General features: G+C 38.9%; 1 protein-coding gene across 1 annotated transcript in view; it reads left to right on the plus strand.

Moving 5' to 3' along the window:
- The first annotated feature begins 239 nt into the window (after positions 1 to 239).
- CLCN4 (chloride voltage-gated channel 4) overlaps positions 240 to 23,120 on the plus strand; it is a 100,353-nt gene continuing 77,472 nt past the window's right edge. The window contains exons 1-2 of the mRNA XM_027835432.1: positions 240 to 330; positions 2,958 to 3,253. The gene's annotated coding sequence lies outside the window, so the exon portion shown is untranslated. The remainder of the gene's footprint in view (positions 331 to 2,957; positions 3,254 to 23,120) is intronic.

Genomic DNA, 23,120 nt, shown 5'->3' on the forward strand with positions numbered 1-23,120 from the left:
TCTTATGTCCACCAGGTTAGAGAAGCTGGTAGGAACAGCCACAATCCAAGAAACAGCTGAACTGCTCATAGGATTGCTTGTGGGTGAAGGAAGCTGTGACTGAGCAGGGGGGAGGAAAGAAGGATTACAAGCTAGCCCAGGACATGTGATGACTTGACTGTTTACCCTCCGGGGCATTCTGGGTACATTAAAGACATAATCTATATTTAACTCTGCCTCTGAAAATGCACTGGGGGAGTTTCAGCCTTTCTCAGTCATGCTCGTAGTTTAAAGTTGAAGTGGATTTCCGTAACATTTTCATATTATGTCCCGGGAATCATAAACCAGAAGGTAAGCTATTTAAATAATATGCAATAAAATTCAGAAAAACAAACTTTAGTTGAGTGTAATGCAAAATGAAACAGCTTTTTTTTTTTTTTAAATCTGGCATTGCAAACAATTGCAATAGCTGAGTAAACTACAGGATTGTAGGCGTTTTGAGATCAGAGAACCATAATGTGAAGAGAACATCAATTGATTTGGAGAAAAAAATTGTTGAAAGAGTTGAAAAAAGGATCAGAAAGTAAATAAGAAAGGAAAGGAAATACCAACTGGCATTAGGAAAACTCCATGTTATTTCCCAAAACTACAACTATTTTGTAATTCTTTAGGAGGGGGCAAGAATTTCTTGCCTTCTCAATTGGTGGGGGAGGTGATGGAAGGAATGAGAGAATTTGGAATTGAAAATTAATAAATAATTTTTTAAAAGGAACAGGAAAGAGAGTAATATTAAAATACTGTAGTTTAAATTAGAGTGAAAGTAATGGAACATCCTATAAAAATAGAAATGAAGTCCTAAGAAGGCTACTACTGCATTTGAGCTTACATATTTTGAAAACATTTATTTTCTAACAACTGTATTTGAAATGGTATAAAAATTCCACCTATTTACAACATAAACTCTGCGTTTCAGGAATTTATTTCAAGATGTTCCAAGTAAAACTGTGACCACAAATAGATTTTGTTTCCTAGTCAGTCTGAATTTCAGTGGTGAATGAGATCTGTTGACATTGTACATATTTTGTCTTAGGAAGTTGACTCACTTGTTAAGATCATGATAAAATGATGACAATGTGAGTTATCTCAGTAATTACTAGAAGTTTGTTCTTAGAAAATCACCATATTAAAATTCCTTGCTTTAAAAGTAAACACATATATGCACATAGTCCATTGTTTAATTTTAAGTTATAAATCAATTGTTAGTAAAAGTTATGTAAATCTGTGATATCACATATATGTAATTTTCTTATTAAAATGATACCAAAGATTTGGTATACATGCATGCATTCATTCATGATCTCTAATAACTTAATCTGAAGCCCATTTATGCTGGAATACTATATTAATTATGTCAGTATTTAAGCACATGATAAATCTATATGTACACATACATAGTACTTTTTTATCATAATTTTAAGTTACAAATCAGTAGTACGAGTGGTGTAAATCTATGATATATATGTGTGTGTGTGATATCGCAAGTATGTTATCTTCCATATATAGGACAGGTACGGTTCTATCTGTGATTTCTCCTACATATAGGAGATATATATCTCTTATTTATAATGGAGATTATATTTATATTTATAATATTTTTATAAATAATATATTTATATTTATAATATTTATAACTGTTTATATAGGAGATCTCACAGATGTTATCACCTGTGTATAGGATGGTACTGTCCTATCTGTAATATCTCCCCTCTCTATAGGATATGGTATATATTATATATTTCCTATATATAGGCCAGGTACTTTATTATCTCTTATATATCAAATATGATATACATCACATATCCTATATGTAGGAGTATATATACATATATATGAGTTATCACATATATATTATTTCCTATAAATAGGACAGGTACTGTCTTATCTGTGATATCTCCTATCTATAGAATAAGATATCTCATATGCCCTATATATAGGGCAGGCTGTGATGTCTCTCACCTATATATCGAAGATATGTGATATATATAATATCTTCATATATAGGACAGAAACTGCCCTGTATATTGGAGATTTCACAGATATGTTATCTCCTATTTAGGATATGTTAGCCTATCTGTGATTTCTCCTGTATTTAGGATATGATATATATCTCCTATATAAAGAAAGATACTGCATATATAGGAGATATCACAGATATGCTATCTCCTATATATATATAGGACAGGTACTATCTTCTCAGTGACAGGAGGTATATAAATATAGATATCTCTCATAGGTACCATATCTCATATATAGCAGATATCAGAGATTTTTACCATTTATACTAATTACTGATTTGTAATTTAAAAGTAAAAGTAAAAAGTGTACAGGAAGTTGAAAGAACAACTCTACTGGTATAATTAATGCAATATTCCGACATGAATGGGCTTCAGATTAACATATCAGGGATAGGTAGGTGGCGCAGTGAATAGAACACCGGCCCTGGAGTCAGGAGGACCTGAGTTCAAATGCGGCCTCAGACCAAACACTTGACACTTACTAGCTGTGTGACCCTGGGGCAAGTCACTTAACCCCATTGCCTAGCAACAAAACAAAACAAATTAAGATATCAGAAATCCAAAAAGTTGAATGAATGCATGCTTACCATGTTTGGTGTCATTTTAATATGAATATGAAACTACACAGGTACATTATTTCTGCTTAATTTAACATACTGGTTTTTTTTTTTTTTGAAATAAGTCATTTCATTTTGTTTGCTTGTTTTTGCTTTTCTTTGCATCCCAAGCATTTTGCACATTGCCCGGAACATAGTAGGCACTTCATAAATGCTTGTTGACTTGTGATCCTTATAAATAATGCTTTCACTTCCTTCTCTTGAAAATCATAGTGTGATCTGAGGACTTAAATTTACAGGCTCAAAAATAATTCAGTTTTCCTTTTCTTCTTTCTGACAAACGTAGCAAACAGCTGTTTGCAAAAGAGAGATCCAGAAGGTTTCAGCCAAACAGCTTGAAGAAGGCTTGGTGCGAGATAAAAAAAAGAAACAAACAACCAAAACCAAAAGGAGGAGCCTCTCCCAAGCCCACTTCTCATTGATCTGGGAGGACTCACAGCCTGTCACTCTCCGCATTTCCCCAGGGACTCGGTCACGTGGCGCTCCCTGCTCCCGCCCCATGACGTCACTGCGTTGGCAGCCCTAGCCCTAGAGAAAGGATGCTCTCTCCGTGGGGCTAGGCTGAGCGATGTTGCATTGCAGGTAAGAGGCCTCATTTCCAAAACCTCGTCGGGTGTTGGCTTTTGTTTTTGTCCCTGTTTTCCCCTGCCGTCATTCTGTGTTGTTTTGCACAGTTAGGAAGAAGCTGGGTCTTGTCACTTTGTGCGGGGCGGGCTTTAGGCAATGCAGGTGCCCCTGGCTGTGTGCTGGCAGAGCAGGAGTCTCCTGGCTGGCACCCTTAGCAGAGGCTCTGCCAACTGGAGCTGGGGGGCTGAGCAAGGCCCATTGTTCAGGTGTCCTAGTGCAAGCCCTGGCTGTAAAGGATGGGGGTGGGGGTGGAGGGAGGTTGGGCATTCATTCCCTTCCTGGACACTCCTTTCTTAGCTGTGCAAAAGATAGGCAGACAAGGAGTGCTGGGTTATATAGCCTTTGACGCCTTGGCTCACTTCCTAATTTAAAAAAAAAAAAGATTACAAAAAGGAAAGGCCATCTTCATTGAGAAATGAAAAGATTGCAATTACAAGGACAGAAATGGGGAACAGACCTGGTCTGTTGAGCTAAAATGCAAAGTATTTCTAGGCTGTTGTTAGAGTGTTTAAATAATGAGCAATTGAACAAAATACCATTGCTGGTTTTTTGTTTTGTTTTTTTTTCAATCAGCTTTCAGCTCCCAAAATTTTATCAAGGCCAAGACTTGCTCAAACATGGAAACTTCCTGTTAATTAACCCATTAGAGTGCTTGTTGGCACTTCATTCATTAGTTTTTTGGAAATCTGTTTTTTCTTAATTTTATTTTGCAGGATTTTTCAGTTTAGAGGGAACTGGTTTAGAATAGAAATGTTCCTCCTGGATCAGTGTTATTGTTGTTTTTTAATTAAATAGCTTATTTTTAGAAATGTGGTTTCTCAGAATGAAGCCGCCAGAGTTCTGGAAGCTTTGGGCTTCTAATTGTAAAGGGAGGACAGTGGCAGCATTTCTAAGAATAAACTGGTTTTTATTGGGAGGAAAAACTCTAAATTGATTAATGAAACACTCTAGCTTTCCTCATTTTTTTTAAAGGACTGAATGGAAGCTCGGGGGTTTGCCGGAGGAGGAAGGGGCTGTGACTCAGCTGCTGATGTAGGAGTAGGGGGTCAGGTGACTTTTCAGTTCTTAGCATGATAGGGGGTGATTTTAAAAATAGGCTTTCAGAGTTTTGCTTTTGCTTAAAATTCCTTGCCTGTTTCTTCAATAAGGCAGTTCAGACGTAACTATTTGCCTGTGAAAAGTCTAATTAGGGAAATTCAACAGTGTTTTTACATTGCAGTATGAAATGTGTCTACTGGGATAGCAAAGCAGTCCTTCAGAAATGCCCACAGTCTTAAATATTTATAAAGAGACGAGTATGTCTATACAGCCAGAAATGATTTTTGCTCCCATGACTGCTTGCATTTCAGTTGTCCTGAAATGCAAAGATGCTTTCTTTTTAGAAGGAGTAAAATGAATTTGGATTTGAGATATTTTTACTTACTTCCTAACTTTGACTAACCTGAAAGGTTGAGGTTGGAGTCAGTCTGACCACTCCCTGAGAAACATGGTGTAAACTGTGTATGGAAATCTGTATTTACATACAGGTAATTTTTCGCTTTGCAAAAGGATTCATCTTTAAATAGCCAGATCCCAGATTTCCTTGTGCACTTGAATGGCTTGAACAAATTTGATTTATGCAGACATACCTTTTGGGAAATTAATCTACTATGTCAAGGGAGATAAACATGTGGATTACTATGTTAGAATATTTAATATGTAAGGTTTAGAAAGCACTTCCCCCCCCCAAATAACTCTGTGAAATAAATAGGACAAATATTATCATCTCTTTTTACAGAGCAGGAACCTGAGATAAAGTGAGTGAAATCACAGAGCTGAAAAGAGTCAGGGCCAGGATCTGAATCTAAAATCTGATACTTTTTTACAATATAATGCTGTGCAGTATTGAAAAAATAAATTATTTTTTATTCATAGTGCCTTTCTTATGGGCCCTGACATACTTAAATATTATGCCACGTTTCAGTAGTTCTTGAAGGCATTACTGGGGGAAGAGAGCACATTAGTACCCTCAATAAACCTATAATTAATTAATTAAACACTATAATTAATTGGAGACATTTAGTTAAAGGAGGCTGCAGTTTCAAAGTGGATAAAGGATCAGGCCTGGAGTCAGGAAGACCTTAGTTCAAATTCAGTCTCAGACACTCACTAGCTGGGTGATCCTGGGCAAGTCGCTGAACCCTGTTTTCCTCAGTTTCTCATCTGTAAAATGAGCGGGAGAAAGAAATGGCACACCACTCTAGTATCTTTGCCAAGAAAATCCCAAAAGGGGTCATGAAGAGTTGGACACGACTGAAAACAACTGAACAATAACAAAAATTTAGTCAAAGAGCAAGCTAAGCCCTAAATACAAAGGGTTTCACGATGTCAGAGCACAGTAGAAGAACTGATTCAAACCATTGGAGGGAGTGCCCACAGTGATGAGATAATAATAACAATAATACTTTTAAGATTTGCAAGCACTGTTACAAGTGTTATCTCATTTTATGCTCAAAATCAGTCAGTCAGTGAACGTTTATTAAGTGTCTACTATGTGCCAGGTGCTGTGTTAATATTGGGTATGCAAAAAAAGAGTCAAGAGAGGGTCCCTGTCCCCAAGAAATTCACAGTCTAAGGGGGAAGACAGCAAGCAAACAAATATATGCTAACAAACTATCTGTAGGCTAAATGGGAAGTAAAGAAGAGAGGGAAAGCAGTGGAACTAAGGTGCTTGGGGCAACCCTGGGAGGTAGTTGCTGTTATCTCTGTTTTAGGGGCAGACTGAGGTTAATCATGGATTCATTGGAGCAGGGATGGGGAATCTGCAGCCTTGAGGCCACATGTGGCCCTCTAGGTCCTCAAGTGTGGCCCTTTGACTGAGTCCAAACTTCGCAGAACAAATTCCCTTAATAAAAGGGGACATTTTTGGATCCTGTCAAAACTTGGACACAGTCAAAAGGCCGCATCCTGGAAGGCCACGTGGGGGCCAAGAGACAGTAGGTTCCCCACTCCTGCCTTGGGGTAGGTATAGTAGGTATTGTTTATAATGATCAATCAACCAATAAATGTTTATTAAGCACCTACTATGTAGTAGACAGGGCAGCTAGGGAACACAGTGGAGAGAGCACTGAGCCTAGAGTCAGGAGGACCTGAGTTCAGATGTGGCCTCAGACATTTATTAGCTGTGACCCTGGGCACTTTCCCCTGTTTGCCTCAGTTGCCTCATCTGTAAAATGAGCTGGAGAAGGAAATGGCAAACCACTCCAGTATCTCTGCCAAGGAAACTCCAAATGGGGTCACGAAGAGTCAGACATGACTGAAATGACTGAACAATAACAACATCAACAACTGTAGTAGGTACCATCCTAAGTTGTAGAGATACTCTGTTGCCCAGGAACTATTAGGGAAGAATGTGTGTGTGTGTGTGTGTGTGTGTGTGTGTGTGTGTATGTATGTACATGTATATGTAAAATAGGCAGCTATCTTGTATTGACCGCTAGGTGGCTCAATGGAAAGAGTGACCTGAGTTCAAATCTAGCCTCAGACCCTTAGTAGCTGTCAAAGCCACTTGTACTACTACAGGTACCTGGGCAAGTCACTTAACTTCTATTTGCCTTAATCTACTGGAGAAGGAAATAGCAAACCACTCCAGTATCTTTGCCAAGAAAACCCCACGGACAATATATTGCATGGGTCACAAAAACTCAAAAACAATTGAACAACAACATATGAAATAAATGCAGAAATACATAAAAATTAATTTTGTGTGGGGGAAATGTACTAGGAACTGGAGGAAATCAGGAAAGGCTTTATCTAGAAGATGTCTTTGGCACTAGGGATACTAAGAGGAGGAAATGAAGAGGAAATGCATCCCAGTGTGGGGAACAGCCAGTGCAGAGTGCAAAGGCAAAGATAGGAGATGGCAAGGAGAGAGAAGGCTACTTAATAAGGAATAGTAAAAAGACTAGTTTGACTGTACTGTAGTGTGTGTGAAGAGAAAGAGACAGTGAAATGATGTTCAGAATGCTCCCTAAGGTGGAGTATTTCCATCAAGAAAGGTTAAAAATAGTGTGTACTAATAATTATCAGAAGAATTTCTTATCTAGACTTCCCAGTTCCTTTATCATGCTAGAGGCTAGGAACTGGACCTCTGGTTTCATTGCTATAGGGAATGAGGAAATTCTCTCTTGTGATTCCCTAATAATTCTAGATAAGTGAGGCATGTGAGAAAAGTGCTAGTGGTGTAATCCTGGGCAAATCTGACAACTCCGCTCAGCCTGCTTTCCCAACTATCACAACTAAAACCTTTAGTATATGCTAAGTATTTAGAAGCTTAACAAGACTGCTTTTATTAAACAAAACAAAACAAAAAAACCTCAACTTTTTTTTTCTAAACTTCAGCACCAAAAAAGAGCATTTCATATACACAGAAGATTAGAAAAAAAGTTTCTCTATGAAACTTTGAACCACCATTTTATACCATTTGTTTTTTAAAGAAAAGTATATCATAGATTCTACATGTTATTGAAATGACTATATTTCAGAAGAAGAATCAGTGGGATGGCTTTGAATGCTTCTGTTTTCTACTGAGAAATTTATTGAGAGAAAGGAAGATATCATTTTCCCATGAATACTTTTTTTGAGAGAGTGGTGTCCCAAATTGGTGGACTGAAGTACTTCTCAATTCTAAGTTTGGCCCAGAACTGAGTAGATTTCGTGTTTTTTTTTTTTTTCCCCCAGCCTAAGGAATTGATTGCAGATTTGGTTGTGTCCTGTTGACATTCTCCCAAACCACTACTACTTGGAAGTTTTAAAACAATCTAATGAGCTTAAAAAAAAGAAAAAGAAAAAAGAAAAGAAAATGCAGTTTGGGCTGATTGTGTGATTCCCCGGGTTTATCGTAGGAGTATGATTTTGTGGGAAGAGTGGGCTAGCTTTAGAGTGAGATGATTTGAATTTTCAGGCTTTTCCACCTGTGGGATCCAGGGCAAGTCAGTGAATCTTGCAGGGCCTCAGTTTCCTCATCTGTAAAACAAGGGGGTTGGAATAGTTGATCCCTTAAGATCTCTTCCTTAATGATCCTAAATAACAAGATATTTAAAGGTGAGGATTAACTGCAGATGTGACAGAGGAATAAGAATAGAGGCAGGGCCTGGGATTTTAATGTCAAAAGAAACTCCCCCTGCCAGGGCAGGACGGCACCTTCTCTGTAACTTAGAGTCTTAGAATGACTTGTCCAGGGACACACAGTAGGTGTCAGAAGTCGAACCTGAACCTAGGTTTCCCAGGCTAGCTCTCAATCGATGATGCCTTGATACCTCTTTGTGAAATAAATACAACAATATTGTTTGTTTTGTAAATAAGATTTAAATGTCATTCATTCATTCATTCATTCAGTAAATATTTGTTAAGCACCTAAGCACTGCAGATACAAAAAGAGGCAAAAGACAGTCCCTGCCCTCAAGGAGCTTACAGTCTAACTGGGGAGACAACTTGCAAACGAATATATACAAAGCAAACTGTTGTTATTCATTCAGCATTTTTGTAGAGGACCAATGACATCAGGATGTTGGGGTCTGGCTACTGTGACAGATCAGACCAATCCATACAAGCTCAGATACAGGTTGGCCACAAATAGTCCATATGAACATTTGGAGCAGAGATGTCTCTAAATTTGTACATCTCACGTTTCATTTGAGCTACTACAATTCTTCTTTGCTCCTAGAGCACAGCACCTTCTTTGATGTGGGCATGCCATGCTGAGAGATCCTGTGACAGTGTCTCCCATGTCTCACACTAGATACCAAAGTTCTTTAGAGTTCTTTAGTTCTTGAGAGTATCCTTGTGTGGCTTCTTCTGACCACCGCCTGAACATTTGCCATGTGTGAGTTCCCCATAAAATAGTGTTTTAGGCAAACATTAGTTTGGCGTTTAAACACTGTAGCCAGCCCATTGGGGTTGTGCTCTCTGGAGTAGAGTTAGAATGCTTGGCAGTTGAGCTTGAGAAAGGATCTCAGTGCTATCTTATCTTTCCGGGTGATCTTCTGAATCTTCCTAACACAACTCAAATGAACACAGTTTACTTTTCTAGCATGAAGCTGATATGTCCAGGTTTAAATAGGAAGTAATTAAAAGAGAGAACACATATACATATATCCAGCCCGCAGCGCAGCACCTGGAATATAGTAGGCACTTAATAAATATTGATTGATTTGTACACCCAAAGAACTAACTTTCTCATTTTCCTCAGAAAATTTCCTCATAAATTGACCTCTGTGGCTTGTGTTTCCCCTTTTGCTTTTTATTTTCTTCAACTCGTTTGACTAAGTAGGAAAGACCCATATTTCCTTTAGTTTTAACTCCTAGAAGAATTGGTTGGATTAGTCTTTAGATCCTGGGCGCGCGCGCGCGTGTGTGTGTGTGTGTGTGTGTGTGTGTGTGTGTGTAGCAGTATGTTTCTTCAGAGAGCAATCATGTGTTTCTGAAGTTGCTTTTGTTTCTAAAACTTAGCACATGAAATACAGAACTTACCATTACCATACCTGTATGGATAGGCTGTTGGACTAAACTCTGTCTGGGTGACTATGGGTCTCATCCAGGAGGTTCTAAAATATTCTGCAGCCCAGACATTATAAGCTACGTTTCCAGCCCTGATGATTTCAGTCTGCTTCTTAACCTTGAAATATATATATATATCTATATATATCTATGTAAATGTATGTATAAAATCAGTATTTCAAGCCTACCAGTAGTTATCACTTTTACCTCATACATTAATGAGATTTGCATTATTGTTTATTGGTATTGGGAAGGAATAATGAAAAAGCATTAGATTTAACGTCAGAATTGATGCCTGGGGATTTATGTATTAGTTCTGCTCATTCTTAACTGTGATCCCTTGGGCAAATCACTTTCATTTCTCTGTGTCACTCTTCTCATCTGCAAAATGAAGATTTGGTTGCTGTTCAGTCCTGTCCAACTCTTCGTGACCCTGTGGACCAAATGTCCATGAGGTTTTCTTGGCAAAGTACTGGAGTGGTTTGCCATTTCCTTCTCTAGTTTTATGCAGGCAGGGGTTAAGTGACCTGCCCAGCATCATATACTTAATAAGTATCTGAGGTCAGATTTGGACTCTGGTCTTTCCGATTCCAGGCCCAGTGCTCTATCCACTGCCCCACCTACTTGCCAAAAATGGGGATAATAATACCTAACAAATGTACCTTACAGGATTGTTGTGAGGATCAACTGAGATAATATGAGCAAAGTCCTTTGTAAACTATGGGTGGCTGGAGGGAGCAAGCATTTATTAAGTACCTACTATGTGTTAGGCACTGTGCTAAGCACTTCACAAATATTATCTCATTTAGATAATCTCATTTGTCCCCAGATAAATTCCAGCTATTATTTATCATTGTAAATTTGTATGTAAGTATATATGCTTTGATAAAGTAGAGTTGGGTTGGGGAATCTGCTATAGTACCTATAAAGCAGATAGGAGATGATTCTTTCAGAAGGAACTACATAGATGCTGATAGCCCTTTGCAGGAGCATGTGAAAATTGTCTTCCTGTTTGGTTCTTTGTGTCATTGATTTAGGTAGTCTGTGCTTCTTCCTTTTATACGTGCCATTTAAAAATCTTAGATGATCAATTAACCACCATTTATTAAATACCTGTTCTGTGTCAGGCATTGTGCTAGGTGCAGAGGATATAAAGGCAAAAAACTAAATAGTAAAGAGTGTGTATTGTCTCAGGAGAAATATTTAGGGGAGAATGGTGAAAAGGGTGTGGAAGATACTGCTTGAGTGTGGAAATGAGTGGTGGCTGCTGAAGTCTTCCTTGTGAAGGATGACTCCATTGGAAGGAAAGGCAGTGGCCAAAGTCCACATCAGTAGTCCTGGCACTAGAACAATAAAGAGCCATGGAAATAGCAACCAAATGTAGGGACAGAAAGGTGATTTTCCAGTCACCAGTGGAGTGAAACAAGGCTGTGGGCTTGCCTTTTAGCATGATTTTGGCCATGTTGTCAAACGCCTTCAATGAGGAAGAACACGGCATCAAGGTTAGCTACCTTGCTTGTGGTAATTCTTCAAGTTGAAAAGACTACAAGCCAAGACTAAAGCGGAGGGAGTGTTGGTGTGTGATTTTTTGTTTTCAGATGATTGTGCAGCCTCTGAAGCTGAGATGCAACAAAGTAGGGATCTCTGTTGCTCGTGCTAGTTTGAGCCTAACAGCTAATACCAAGAAAACACAGGTACTCCATCAGCCACCACCACACCATCCATATGTGGCACCATCGATTACAGCAGATGGAGAAGTTTTAAATGCTGTGGATCAGTGTACTTTCCAGGGATGTACACAGTGATAATGAGGCACACATTTCCAGAGCTCGCTCAATGTTTGGGAAGCTCTGAAGGAAAGTGTGGGAGAGAAGAGGATTAGAGTGACTACCAAACTGAAGGTCTACAGGGCCGTTGTGCTGACCTTGTTGTTGTATGCCTGTGAAACCTGGAGAGTATACCAGTGTCCTGCCAGGAAACTAAATCGCTTCCATTTAAATTGTCTTCGGTAAGATTCTGAGGATCACCTGGCAGGAGAAGAGACCAGACACTGAGGTCCTTTCTCAAACTAAATTGCTGAGCACTCAAACTCAGCTTTAGAGAGCACAACTCAGATGGGCTGGCCATGTTGTTAGAAGGCCCAACATATGCTTGCCTTAAAGATTATTTTATGGAGAGCCCACACAGGGCAAGCGTTCACAAGGTGGTCAGAAGAAGTGATATGAGAACACTCTCAAGGCCTCTCTTAAGAACTTTGGAATTGATTTGGAGACACATGGGAGACACTGGCCCAGTACTGCTCAGCGTGGTGTGCCTACATCAGAGAAGGTGCTATGCTCTGTGAGCAAAGCAGAATGGACATAGCTTAAGAGAAATACAAGATATACAGACTTAGAGAATCCACCCAAAGGTTCACACAGACTATTTGTGCCTGACCTGTGAGCATTCCAAGCTTGTATTGGTCTGATTAGTCACAGTTGGACATACTATAACTTGACTCTAACATAGTGATGTCATTTTGGTCCTCTTCAAGAGCAAAAGATGACAACCAACAGAAAGCCAATAATCACAGCATATGTATGTACATACTACAGCCCTACACAGGACCATACATATATCCACACATATACACAGAGACATGTATACACATATCCACATATATGTACATACAGAGACACATATACATGCTATAACTTTAATATATAATAATATAAAATATAGTATGTAATATATATGTGTATTAGTACAGAGAGCCAATAATCATAGCACGTATGTATATATACACAGATGTGCACAGATACACACATACCCATGCATACATAAATACTTGTGTACACATATGTACATGACATGTATATATGCATATAATGCTATCATGCGCGTACACACAACATAATAGCTATCTTATATATGGTACAGAGAGCCAATAATCATAGCATGTGTGCATGTACATGCATAGAAACAGACACATATGCACACATTTGTGCATATGCAGTATACGTATATAGATGCATGTACATATATACACATAAGTACATACATGCTATCAATTTAATATGTATAATAACTATTACACATGTATGTGTGTGCGCACACACATGCTATCACTTCAAGGTTTGTAAATTTACAAATATGCATTATCTCATTTGATACTCCTAACAGCCCCGTGAGTAAGATACAGTTATTCCCACTGGACAGACGAAGAAAACGAAGTTCAGAGAAATTGAGTAACTTGGCCATGGTTATAAAGCTGTCAAATGTTGGAGGCAGGATTTGAACCCAGACTCTTCTGACTCAAGCCCAGTTTTCTTTCTCTCAGTAGAAGTGGTCTCTGCCCCATCCCCTCTCCCCATCTCTTCTTCCCTCCCACTCATCTACCAGCCTTCAGATGGACTATTCTCTGAAAGTGTGTTTGTAAATTGGTTGTTTGGAATTTAGAATTGATTTTCCCATTGCAAAAAGAAAAAACGACTAGTTTGTAGTGGCCGTCTTCACAGAGTAGTCACCAAATAGCTATTTAAGTCCTGGGGTAGCTGGACCGGATTGATAACGCCCTGAGCTTGAATTTGGGATGTTCATATTGAATCAAAGAGTTAGAGCTAGAAGGGACCTTAGAGGTCATCCAGTAGGGAGCCCCGCTGGACCCCTTCATTTTCTGGGTGAGGAAACTGGAGTCCAGTGATTTTAAACCGTTTGCCCAGGATCACCCAGGTGGGGCATATAAGGGAGGGGATTTGAGTCTTGGTTCTCTGACTCCAAGGGGGTGCGGTAGATAGAGCATTGGGCTTGGGGTCAGGAAGACTCATCTTCCTGAGTTCAAATCTGGCCTTAACTACTTACTAGCTGAGTGACCTTGGGCAAGTCACTTAACCCAGTTTGCCTCAGTTTCCTCATCAGTAAAATGTGCTGGAGAAAGAAATGACAAACCACTGCAGTATCTTTGCCAAGAAAGCCCCAAATGGAGTCACAGAGAGTCAGACATGACTGAAAAACCACTGAACCTCTGATTCCAAATCCAGTCTTTTTTCCACTGTACCACCTGGCCTTTCGCTGAATGTCAGGGCTTAGATTTGAACCCAGATCTCCTGGCAGCTTTTTCTACTAGATCCCAGAGAACCCCTGTAATACAGGTAAATGAAGGAGATGAGGAGAAACCATTTCTTCCTTTTCATTGATAAGTGGGGTTTGTAAATTAGGGACTTTGTGTATATCACTTTTTTTTTTTAGGCATTTGGGGTTAAGCGACTTGCCCAGGGTCACACAGCTAGTAAGTGTGAATTGTCTGAGGTTGGATTTGAACTCAGGTCCTCCTGACTCCATGGCCAGAGCTCTAACCACTGTGCAACCTAGCTGCCCCTGTGTATATCACTTTTAATCTCTAATTAGAAGCGCTGAAGTGAATCATAATCAGACTCAGAACGTCAGGGTTGGAAGGGCCCTCATAGACCATCTAATCCAAAATATTCCCAAATAAGAAAACTCTACAATGTCCCCAACAATTGGTCATCCAGCCTTTGCTTGAAGACCTATCAGTGAGGGAAAGACAACTGCCTTTGAGGGTAGCGGTTCCACTTTTGGACACCTCTGATTGTTAGGGAGGTTTTTCCCCTGACATCACTCCCAAATTTTCCTGTTTTCATCTTCGATCCATTGTTCCTGGTTCTGTCACCTTTGGCCAAACAGAACTTGGGTCTGGTCCCTTCTTCCACCTGAAAGCCCTTCAGATACTTAATTATTATGTCCAACCTGAGTCTTCTTTTCTCCAGGCTAAATATCCCCGGGCCTGTCGGACATCCTTCGGATGCTTTCCTGCTTATTAATAGCCTCATTAAAACTTTGGTGCCCAGATCTTCCTCTGGCTCCCAACATAGATAAAAGATGACTTCCTCTACCCCAGCACCTTATTGCAAGCTTTGGCTCATTCTGGGAATTCTGAGTCCACATTCGACTGTTTTGTGTTTATCCTCAGGACATTATACTTTTGCTTCTTCCTTTTGTATGTGTCATTTAGAAATTTGTTTACTCAATCAATCAAGAAGCATTTATTCAATACCTGTTCTGTGCCAGGTATAGTGCTAAGCATGTAAAGGCAGAAATGGAACAGGAAGATGCTTACATTCTATCAGGAGAGATACAAGGGACACATTTAAGTATATAAAAAATGTATGTGAAACAAATACGAGGTAATTTCACAGGGAGCTATTGGAGGGAGAGGAAAGGCCTCAGGTAGAAGGTGGTGTTTGAGTTGAGCTTTGAAGGATTGTAAGAAACAAAGGCAAAGAAGACAGGTGTTCCAGGCATGAGTGACAGAGATGGGAGATAGGGTGCAAAGTATGAGGAACAGTAAGAACACCAATTTGACTAGATCAAAGAGTACATGAAGAGTAGTGATATATAGGAGCCTGGTAGTGAAGGCCTTTAACTTCAAAACAGGAGAGTTTGTATTTGATGCTGGGAGTCATATGGAACCTCTGGAGTTTATGGAAAGTGGAGTGACATGGTCAGACCTGTGTGTTAGATGTTTCACTTTGGAACTGGTCCAGCCTTTGGAGAGCAATGTGGAATTATGCCCAAAGAGTTATTAAACTGCCTATACCTTTTGACCCAACAATACCACTATTAGATATATTTCCAAAGATGATTAGGGAAAAAGGAAAAAAAAAACCTTTATGTTCTAAAATATTTGTATCAGCTGTCTTTGTGGTGGGATGCCCATCAGCCGGGGAATGGCTGAGCAAGTTATGGTGATGGTGTACTACTATGCTATAAGAAATGATGAGCTTGATCACCTTAGAAAAACATGCATAGACTTGCACTAAATAACAAAGAGCAAAATGAGCAGAACCAAGAGAATGTTGTATGTGGTAACAACAATATTGTTTTGAAAACAACTTTGAGCAAATAAGTCATTTTGACTATTATAAATATCTAAATTAACTACAAAGGACTTATGAAGGAAGGCACTATCTGCATCCAGAGAATGAACTGATAAACAGAAATATGTATAGAATGATTTTACACATATATGTATATACACACATATTTATATTTGATGGTAGCCATCTCTAGGGTGGGGGGGTAGGGGAAAAAAAAAGAAAAAATGGAAATTTACATGATAACTTTCTTATATACTTAAAATGAATAGCAAGTTGTATGTAATACATTTGCAGTTTCATGTGCAATCATCTTTTTTATTTGGCAGCTGTTTGGAGGATAGATTGGGGGAACGGGGAGTTATGGGGGAGGGGCTCAGTCAAGGGGCTGTTAAAATAGTCCAGGAGAGAGGCGATGGGGTAGAGTGGTAGCTGTGTGAATGGAGAGAAGGGGACAGATGTGAGAGATGTGGAGGTAGAATGGATAAGACTTTGTCATAATGGGTAAGAATGAGAAGAGGATGGTTTCACGGTTGTGAACCTGGATAACTGGGAAAATGGTGGTGGCATTGACAGAAATAGGGAAATTCAGAATAGGGGTAAGGTTAGAGTGGAGGAGAAAGATAATATGCTCTGTTTTAGATATGTTGAGTTTGAGGTGTCCATGGAAGATCTGCTTTTTACCCAATGAGTAGTTTGTAATGTAAGGGTAGCTAGGTGGCGCAATGGATAGAGTGGAGAGTCTGGAGTCAGGAAGACTCATCTTCCTGAGTTTAAATCCAGCCTCAGACACTTAGTAGCTGTGTGACCCTGGGCAAGTCACTTAACCCTGTTTGCCTCAGTTTCTTCATCTGTAAAGTGAACTGGAGAAGGAAATGGCAAACTACTCCAATATCTTTGCCAAGAAAAACCCCCAATGGGGTTAACCAAGAATAGGACACAACTGAAAAATGACTGAACAACCACAAGGAGTTTGTAATGCAGGTTAGGATTTCAGGAGAGAGAATAGGACTGAATATATAGAACTGGAATCATCTGAATAAAGATGGTCATTGAATCCATGGGGGCCAATGAGGTCAACACATGAAAGAGTCTAGGGATAAAGCCTTGGACAATACTCATAGTTAAGGGGCGTGATAATGATGATTCAACAAAGGCAATTGAGAAGAATTGGCCAGAGGGGAGGAGAACTGAGAGAGTGTGTCATAATAACTGAGAGAGAAGAGAACAGTGTATTGAAGAGAAGCGAGTGGGTGTCAAATACTGTCTAAAAGAATGAAGATGGAGAAAAGGCCATCAGATATGTCAGTTAAGAGATCACTGGTAACTTTGGAAAGAACAGCTTCTCTTGAGTGATGAGTGATAAACCAATTTGCAAGAAGTTAGGAAATGAGTAAAATGAGAGAAAGTGGAGATAATGAGTACAGATAGCTTTTTCTGAGTTTAGCCTGGAAAGATTTGGGACAAGAGTTTGAAGGGATGAATGAGGGTTTTTTAAGGATGGAGGAGACATTCAGGGGAAGCAGGGTGTTTCTGACTATAATGTCCCAGATGGTTGAGACTTAAAAGAAAACAACAAAACTTGAGGCTCTTGTCTCACATTATCACCTTCTTTCTTCCCCACCCCTGTACTCTGCCAGCTTCTAGTTTTTTTTTAATTAATGTGCCATTAACATTAATTCCCATTTTGAGAGTAGTGCCATTCCTACAGTCAGCAATGGAATTTAGAATGTTTCTTAGTTTTGATACTATAGCAATAATATGCAAAATAGAAGTTCATTGATTTTCTATGTAGTTTTTACACCGACCATTCGTGATTTTCCATAAACTTTAATAGACATTTAAGTGTGATTTAAAATACCCTTTTCCAAATCCTACCTTTTTCTTGATTTTTAAAACTTGGAGTGGGAGTATTGCAGGCAGCAGGGAATGAGCCAGTTGCTAGAGAGAGATTGGATACGGTGGTGGGGTGGACATAATTGTGGGGACAATTGGCTGGAGAACAGAGGAGGGGTTAGGAGCTAGTATACAAGTAGAGATGTTGGGCTTGGTGAAGAGAAGGTCCACGTCTTCATCAAAAACTGTGAAAGAGGAGAGAATGGAAGATTTTAGATGATTGATGGTCAGCCTTACTCTTTGTGTGGCCATACCAGTCCCTAGACAGCTTCCTCTTTTCATCATGCTCAGAATTGTTTGTGTTTGAGGGCCTTATGAACTGGCTTCCTCTAAAGAATCTTTTCCTTCCTGTTCTTTTTCAAAATTATTTGAAGTTCACTATTTCTAAAGTCTCTTATACACATCAGGCTGAGCCTGGAATTCCCCTTTTTTATTTACTATGAAATCTAAGATGTTGTGATCACTTTCTTTTAAGGCTTCCATAATTTTACCTTGGTCAGAATCTGATCTCAAATAGGAGTTCTCTTTATTGTTTTTTCTATCTTCCTGAAGATTGAAATGAACAGTAAGGCAAGTTCAGAATATATCAGCTATTATTCTTTTAGGAAAAAAATTAATCTACAGTAGATACCTCCTTAAATGAATTCTGTTGCTCTATCTAGAATTCCCTTTTGCCTATAAACCATTTTTACCTTAGTTCATATTTACTTGTGTTACATGCCTTATCCTGTCTATTAGATTTAAGTTCCATGAGGGGAGGGATGGTGTCATTTTTCATCTTCATATCCTTAACATTAGGGTTGCTAGGTGGCACAGTAGATAGAGTGCTGGACCTGCAGTCAGGAAGACATCTTCCTGAGTTCAGATCTGGCCTCAGATACTTTACTTAGCAGGGTGACTCTGGGTAAGCCATTTAACCCGGTTTGGCTCAGTTTCCTCTCCTCTGTCAAATGAGCTGGAGAAGTAAATGGTAAACCACTCTAGTATCTTTGCCAAGAAAACCCCAAATGGGGTTATGAAAAGTTGGTCACAGCTGAATAACACAATCTTTAGCATTGCTTGCAGTTAAAATATCTCCCTCCTGACTTAGACAAATTGTTGAGCCTGAAAAATAGGGAATGGATAAAAGTAAGGATATTGTCTTTGACTATCCCCATTTCTTAGAGAAGTTTACCCCAGTGTAGAACAGTTGGCACAATGAAAGGACCCTAGACATAGCATCGACCAATGTGCATGACATTGGAAGGCAACACAAATTTAGAGTATAAACTCATTAGCAAAATGTTTTAGAGTGAGATGCTGGAAAATTAAAGATGGTATAGCTTCACAAAATAGCTAAAAGCAAAGGCAGGGGAAATGAGTTAACGGGAACCTTAGTAGGAGATTTGGCTAAAACTAGTCATTCTGAGAGGCAGTGGATAGAGCATTGGCCCTGAAGTCAGGAGGACTTGAATTCAAATCTGGCCTCTGACACTTACCAGCTGTGTGACCCTGGGCAAGTCACTTAACCTTGTTTGCCTCAGTTTCTTCATCTGTAAAATGAGCTGAAGAAGGAAATGGCGAACTGCTTCAGTATCTTTTCCAAGAAAATCCCAAATGGAGTCACAGAGAATTGGACAAGACTGAAACAACTCAACAACAAAGTCTTTCTGATTGCCTTTAGAGATGAAGCTGGAAGGACAGCAAATATACTCTAAATTGTCCATAATTGCCATCATTTCTCCATCAGTCTCTTATGATCATCAGGGCTGGTACTTTTGAGTACTATACCTCAATAGGAAAGATGCTTAAGAAGATGAATTTAGAGCAGGCCTGCACAACATAAGGCCCACCCAAGGATTTCAGGTGGCCCATGAAAAATGTAGAGGATGTAGAAGAAAGTAAAGATGTAACTAGTCTTTGTGCCCTGCTTCACCCGCCTTCCACCAGTCACTATTGTGCCCGTCATGTCACTTGGCAGGTGGGGTGCCACTGCACACTCTCTCCTGTTTGTCTTGTGATCTGCGGCAACCAACCATCAGTCTGTCTCTAGTCTGAAAGGAGCAAGAGTTGTGTCTTTTCGCTGTGTTTTCAGTTGTTACTGGCATTGAACAGGGACAAAGTGAGTGCAGCCATGCGCCAACACAGCTGATGGCCCGCTATGCCCTCCCTCGCTGTGTGGTCACCCTCCAAGTAACATGAGTGTCTGGCACTCTCTCCAAGGTCAGTATTTCTTTGTACCTGAGTAGTTGCTGTGGAGATTTTTTGGTTCTAACATTAAAGTTTTTGGGGGTGACTTTGTAAAATGAGTGATAACAAGAAATGGAAGATCGAATCAGAACATAAGAGTGTTTGATCTGGAGTGGACAAATAGGTACTTGTTTATTTACACGAGAGATGAAATATTGTGCCTTGTCTGCCTAGAAGTAATAGCCATTCTGAAGGAATACAATCTTCATCGCTATTTTGAATCAAAACATCCTGACAAACAAATTGGACACCAATGAAAAATAAATTATAGTATCCAAATTGTTGAAAAATCTCAGTGGGGAGCAATGGTTTTTCAAGGAAGAAAACTCAGAAAATGAGGCAGCTACTAAGGTTAGTTTTCAGATTTCCAAAAAAATCAATTTCAAACATGATTCCAGAGTACGATAAACTGATTGCTGACAAAAAGTGTAATACATCCCATTAACTAAATGTAAACAGTGAGAAAACTGAAAAAAGTATTAAAACGTGTACCTCTTAGCAAATGAATTTTAACATTAATGTAATTGCATGATAAATAAAAATCTTAAGTAGTAAGTATAATTAATTGATATTAATTGAAATTTTTCTTTTTTAATATAGTTTATTTGCAAAATAGTTTAATCATTAATTATACCTTTACTTGGAAAATGGGTCGCTAAAAACTATCTGCAGCCCAAAGAAGTTTAGCCTATTTTAATTTTGGCCACTACCTACTGCCAAGTTCTGTAGGTCTGAGTTAGAGGGTTGCATGGCACATATATATACGTATATATATATATACACACACACACACATATATATGTATATATGTGTATATGTGTGTATATATATTCACACACACACACATATATACACATACATATATATGTATATATTTATATATATAAAATAGAGAACTAGATTGCTCAGAATCAGGAAGATGTCCTCAATTCTCGCCTCTGACACAAACTGGCTGTCTGACTTTGGGCAAAACACTTAACCTCTCAGTGGCCCAACCATTCTCTAAATTACAAATCAGTTTTCAGTCTGGAGTGATAAAGGAAATTTCCTTTCAGAAAGTTCCTTGCACCAATAAAATCATAGGTCCTGTCCAAAAAAAGGGGAAAAAAAAGACAGTTAAAAAAAAAAAGTTTAAGTTTGGAGGATTGACTGCCCCCACCAAATATATACAAAAGAAATCTTTGTTGGAGTGCCACATTACATAGATGTTTACTTAAAAAAAAAAAAGACAATTTTATTTTCAGAATCACATTTTCTCCTCCTATCCTCTGATTGTGGGGAGAATCAGTAAAAACTCATATAACCTATTCTATGTAGCCAGCCCCAGACCATGTTTCACATCCCATTTAGTCATCTACCAAGAACTCAGAACCTACTCAGTGAGCTTCTTACCCTTTGCCTATCTGCCTTTCTTGTACTACTTGCACTCCACTGGGCCCTCCTTCTGCTTCTTGTTATTCTATGGGCATGGCCGTTAACTGACCTATGCCTCTATTTATAATCCCAGTGATTTTCCAGAGGGAAACTCCCTTCTCTAGCTTCTACTTCCTTAAATGTGTGGTATCCCTCTATTAGAACGTACAGGATCCTGGGATCCTGTTTAAAAAAAGTAATAATGCAAGGTATAAAGAGATGTATGGAATATTGCAAGGTATACAAGAGATATATGCAGTAATGCAAGGTGGGTAGAGATGAATGAAATGATGTAAGTGTTAGGGTCTGCTTTTCATGTACGCTCCTTATAGTCAGGGACTTTTGTATTTGTTTCTCCAGTGCCTAGCGTGGTACCACGGTAGGTACACGTTCTTATTCATTCATTCATCCTGTGTTGAGTAACTAAGATCAAAGGTAAATCCCTACTAGAACTTTCCTTCCAAGTTGACGGTAGCCTATTAATAATTCCTTTTTGAGTCCAGTCATTCAGATTAACTGTATTATTGTCTAGCCTGCATCTGTCCGTATTTGTCATAATGATGGTACTGAAGACATTTTCAAATGTTTTGCTGAAATCCAGGTATATTAGATCTATGGCATTCCATTTATCAGTTGGCCTATTGACCCTGCCAAACATGGAAATCCGGATAGTCTGGCCTAACTTGTTTTTAATGGAGTCCAGTGGCTCTTAGTGATAATCTATTTCCTTTCTAAATGCTCACAAATCAACCTTTTAATGATATATTCTAGAATTTTTCCAGGAATCAATCAAGCTCATCTACTTGGCTTCCATTTTTTGAAAATTTGGAATATATTTGCTGATCTAAAGACCTGCAATATCTTTTTCATTGACTATAACTTATAAAAAGATTATTGACAGTAGCTCATAATCATATCTGCCAGTTCTTTCAGCACTTTGGGCATTATTTCATCTGTACTTTAATGGTGCTTAATAAATACTTTGTATTTGAGTGAGGGTAGGTAAGTGTTCTCTTAACATCTCTCTTATCTTGAGTTTGAAATCTTCCCTTCTTGTCTTTGTCCTATTCTTTCCAGTCTGAACATTATACTCCTTGTTAGAGAAAACCAAAGTAAATTAAAAGTGGAGTAATCTTTGTGTTGCCTGTTTTTTTTATTGATGTATCCGTCCCAAGAGGTCCTATCTGCCTTTTGATCCCTAAATAGCTTAAAAAAAATTCTTTGACCTTTAGTGTTCATCACCGGCCTCAGATCATTCTGTGATTTAATACTCCTGATAGTCATTCAGTAACCCTATTTTGTATTCATTCTTAGTTATGTTTTAGTCAAGTCAACAAGCATTTATTAAATGTTTGCTATGTTTTAGGCATTGTGCTAAGCTCTGGGAATACAAAGGAAGTGTAATGAGGAAAACAACATGCAAACACTATGTACAAACAAGGTCTCAGAGGGAAAGCGTTATAATTGAATACATGGGAGTTGATGAAATCACCAAATGACAAAGCCTTGGGGAATACCCACAGAACAGGCCCAACTTGGATGAAGATTCAGCAGAGGAGACTGAAGAGCGGCCTGATAGGTAGGGGGAAAAACAGGAGAGATTGGTATCCCAAAAACCTAGAGAGAAGACAGGATCAGGGAGAAGAGGGTGATCAACAGAGTCAAAGGCTGCAGAGAAGTCAAGAAGGACGAGGATTGAGAAAAGGCCATTTTTTCCATCTTCTGTATGTGTTTTAAAAATCTTAATTGGTCAGTAAGTTTCCTTAGATAGTTCTTCCTTTTCTTCTTTCTTCTTTTTATCTCATGTTTGTATTGGAATTTTCTTCTTGAAAGTTTCCTGTCCCTCCTGGGCCATCTTCCCCTGTAGAATTTTA

The sequence above is a fragment of the Vombatus ursinus genome, unplaced genomic scaffold (genome assembly GCF_900497805.2).
Source record: "Vombatus ursinus unplaced genomic scaffold, bare-nosed wombat genome assembly UNPS02014814.1, whole genome shotgun sequence".
NCBI lineage: Eukaryota > Metazoa > Chordata > Mammalia > Diprotodontia > Vombatidae > Vombatus > Vombatus ursinus.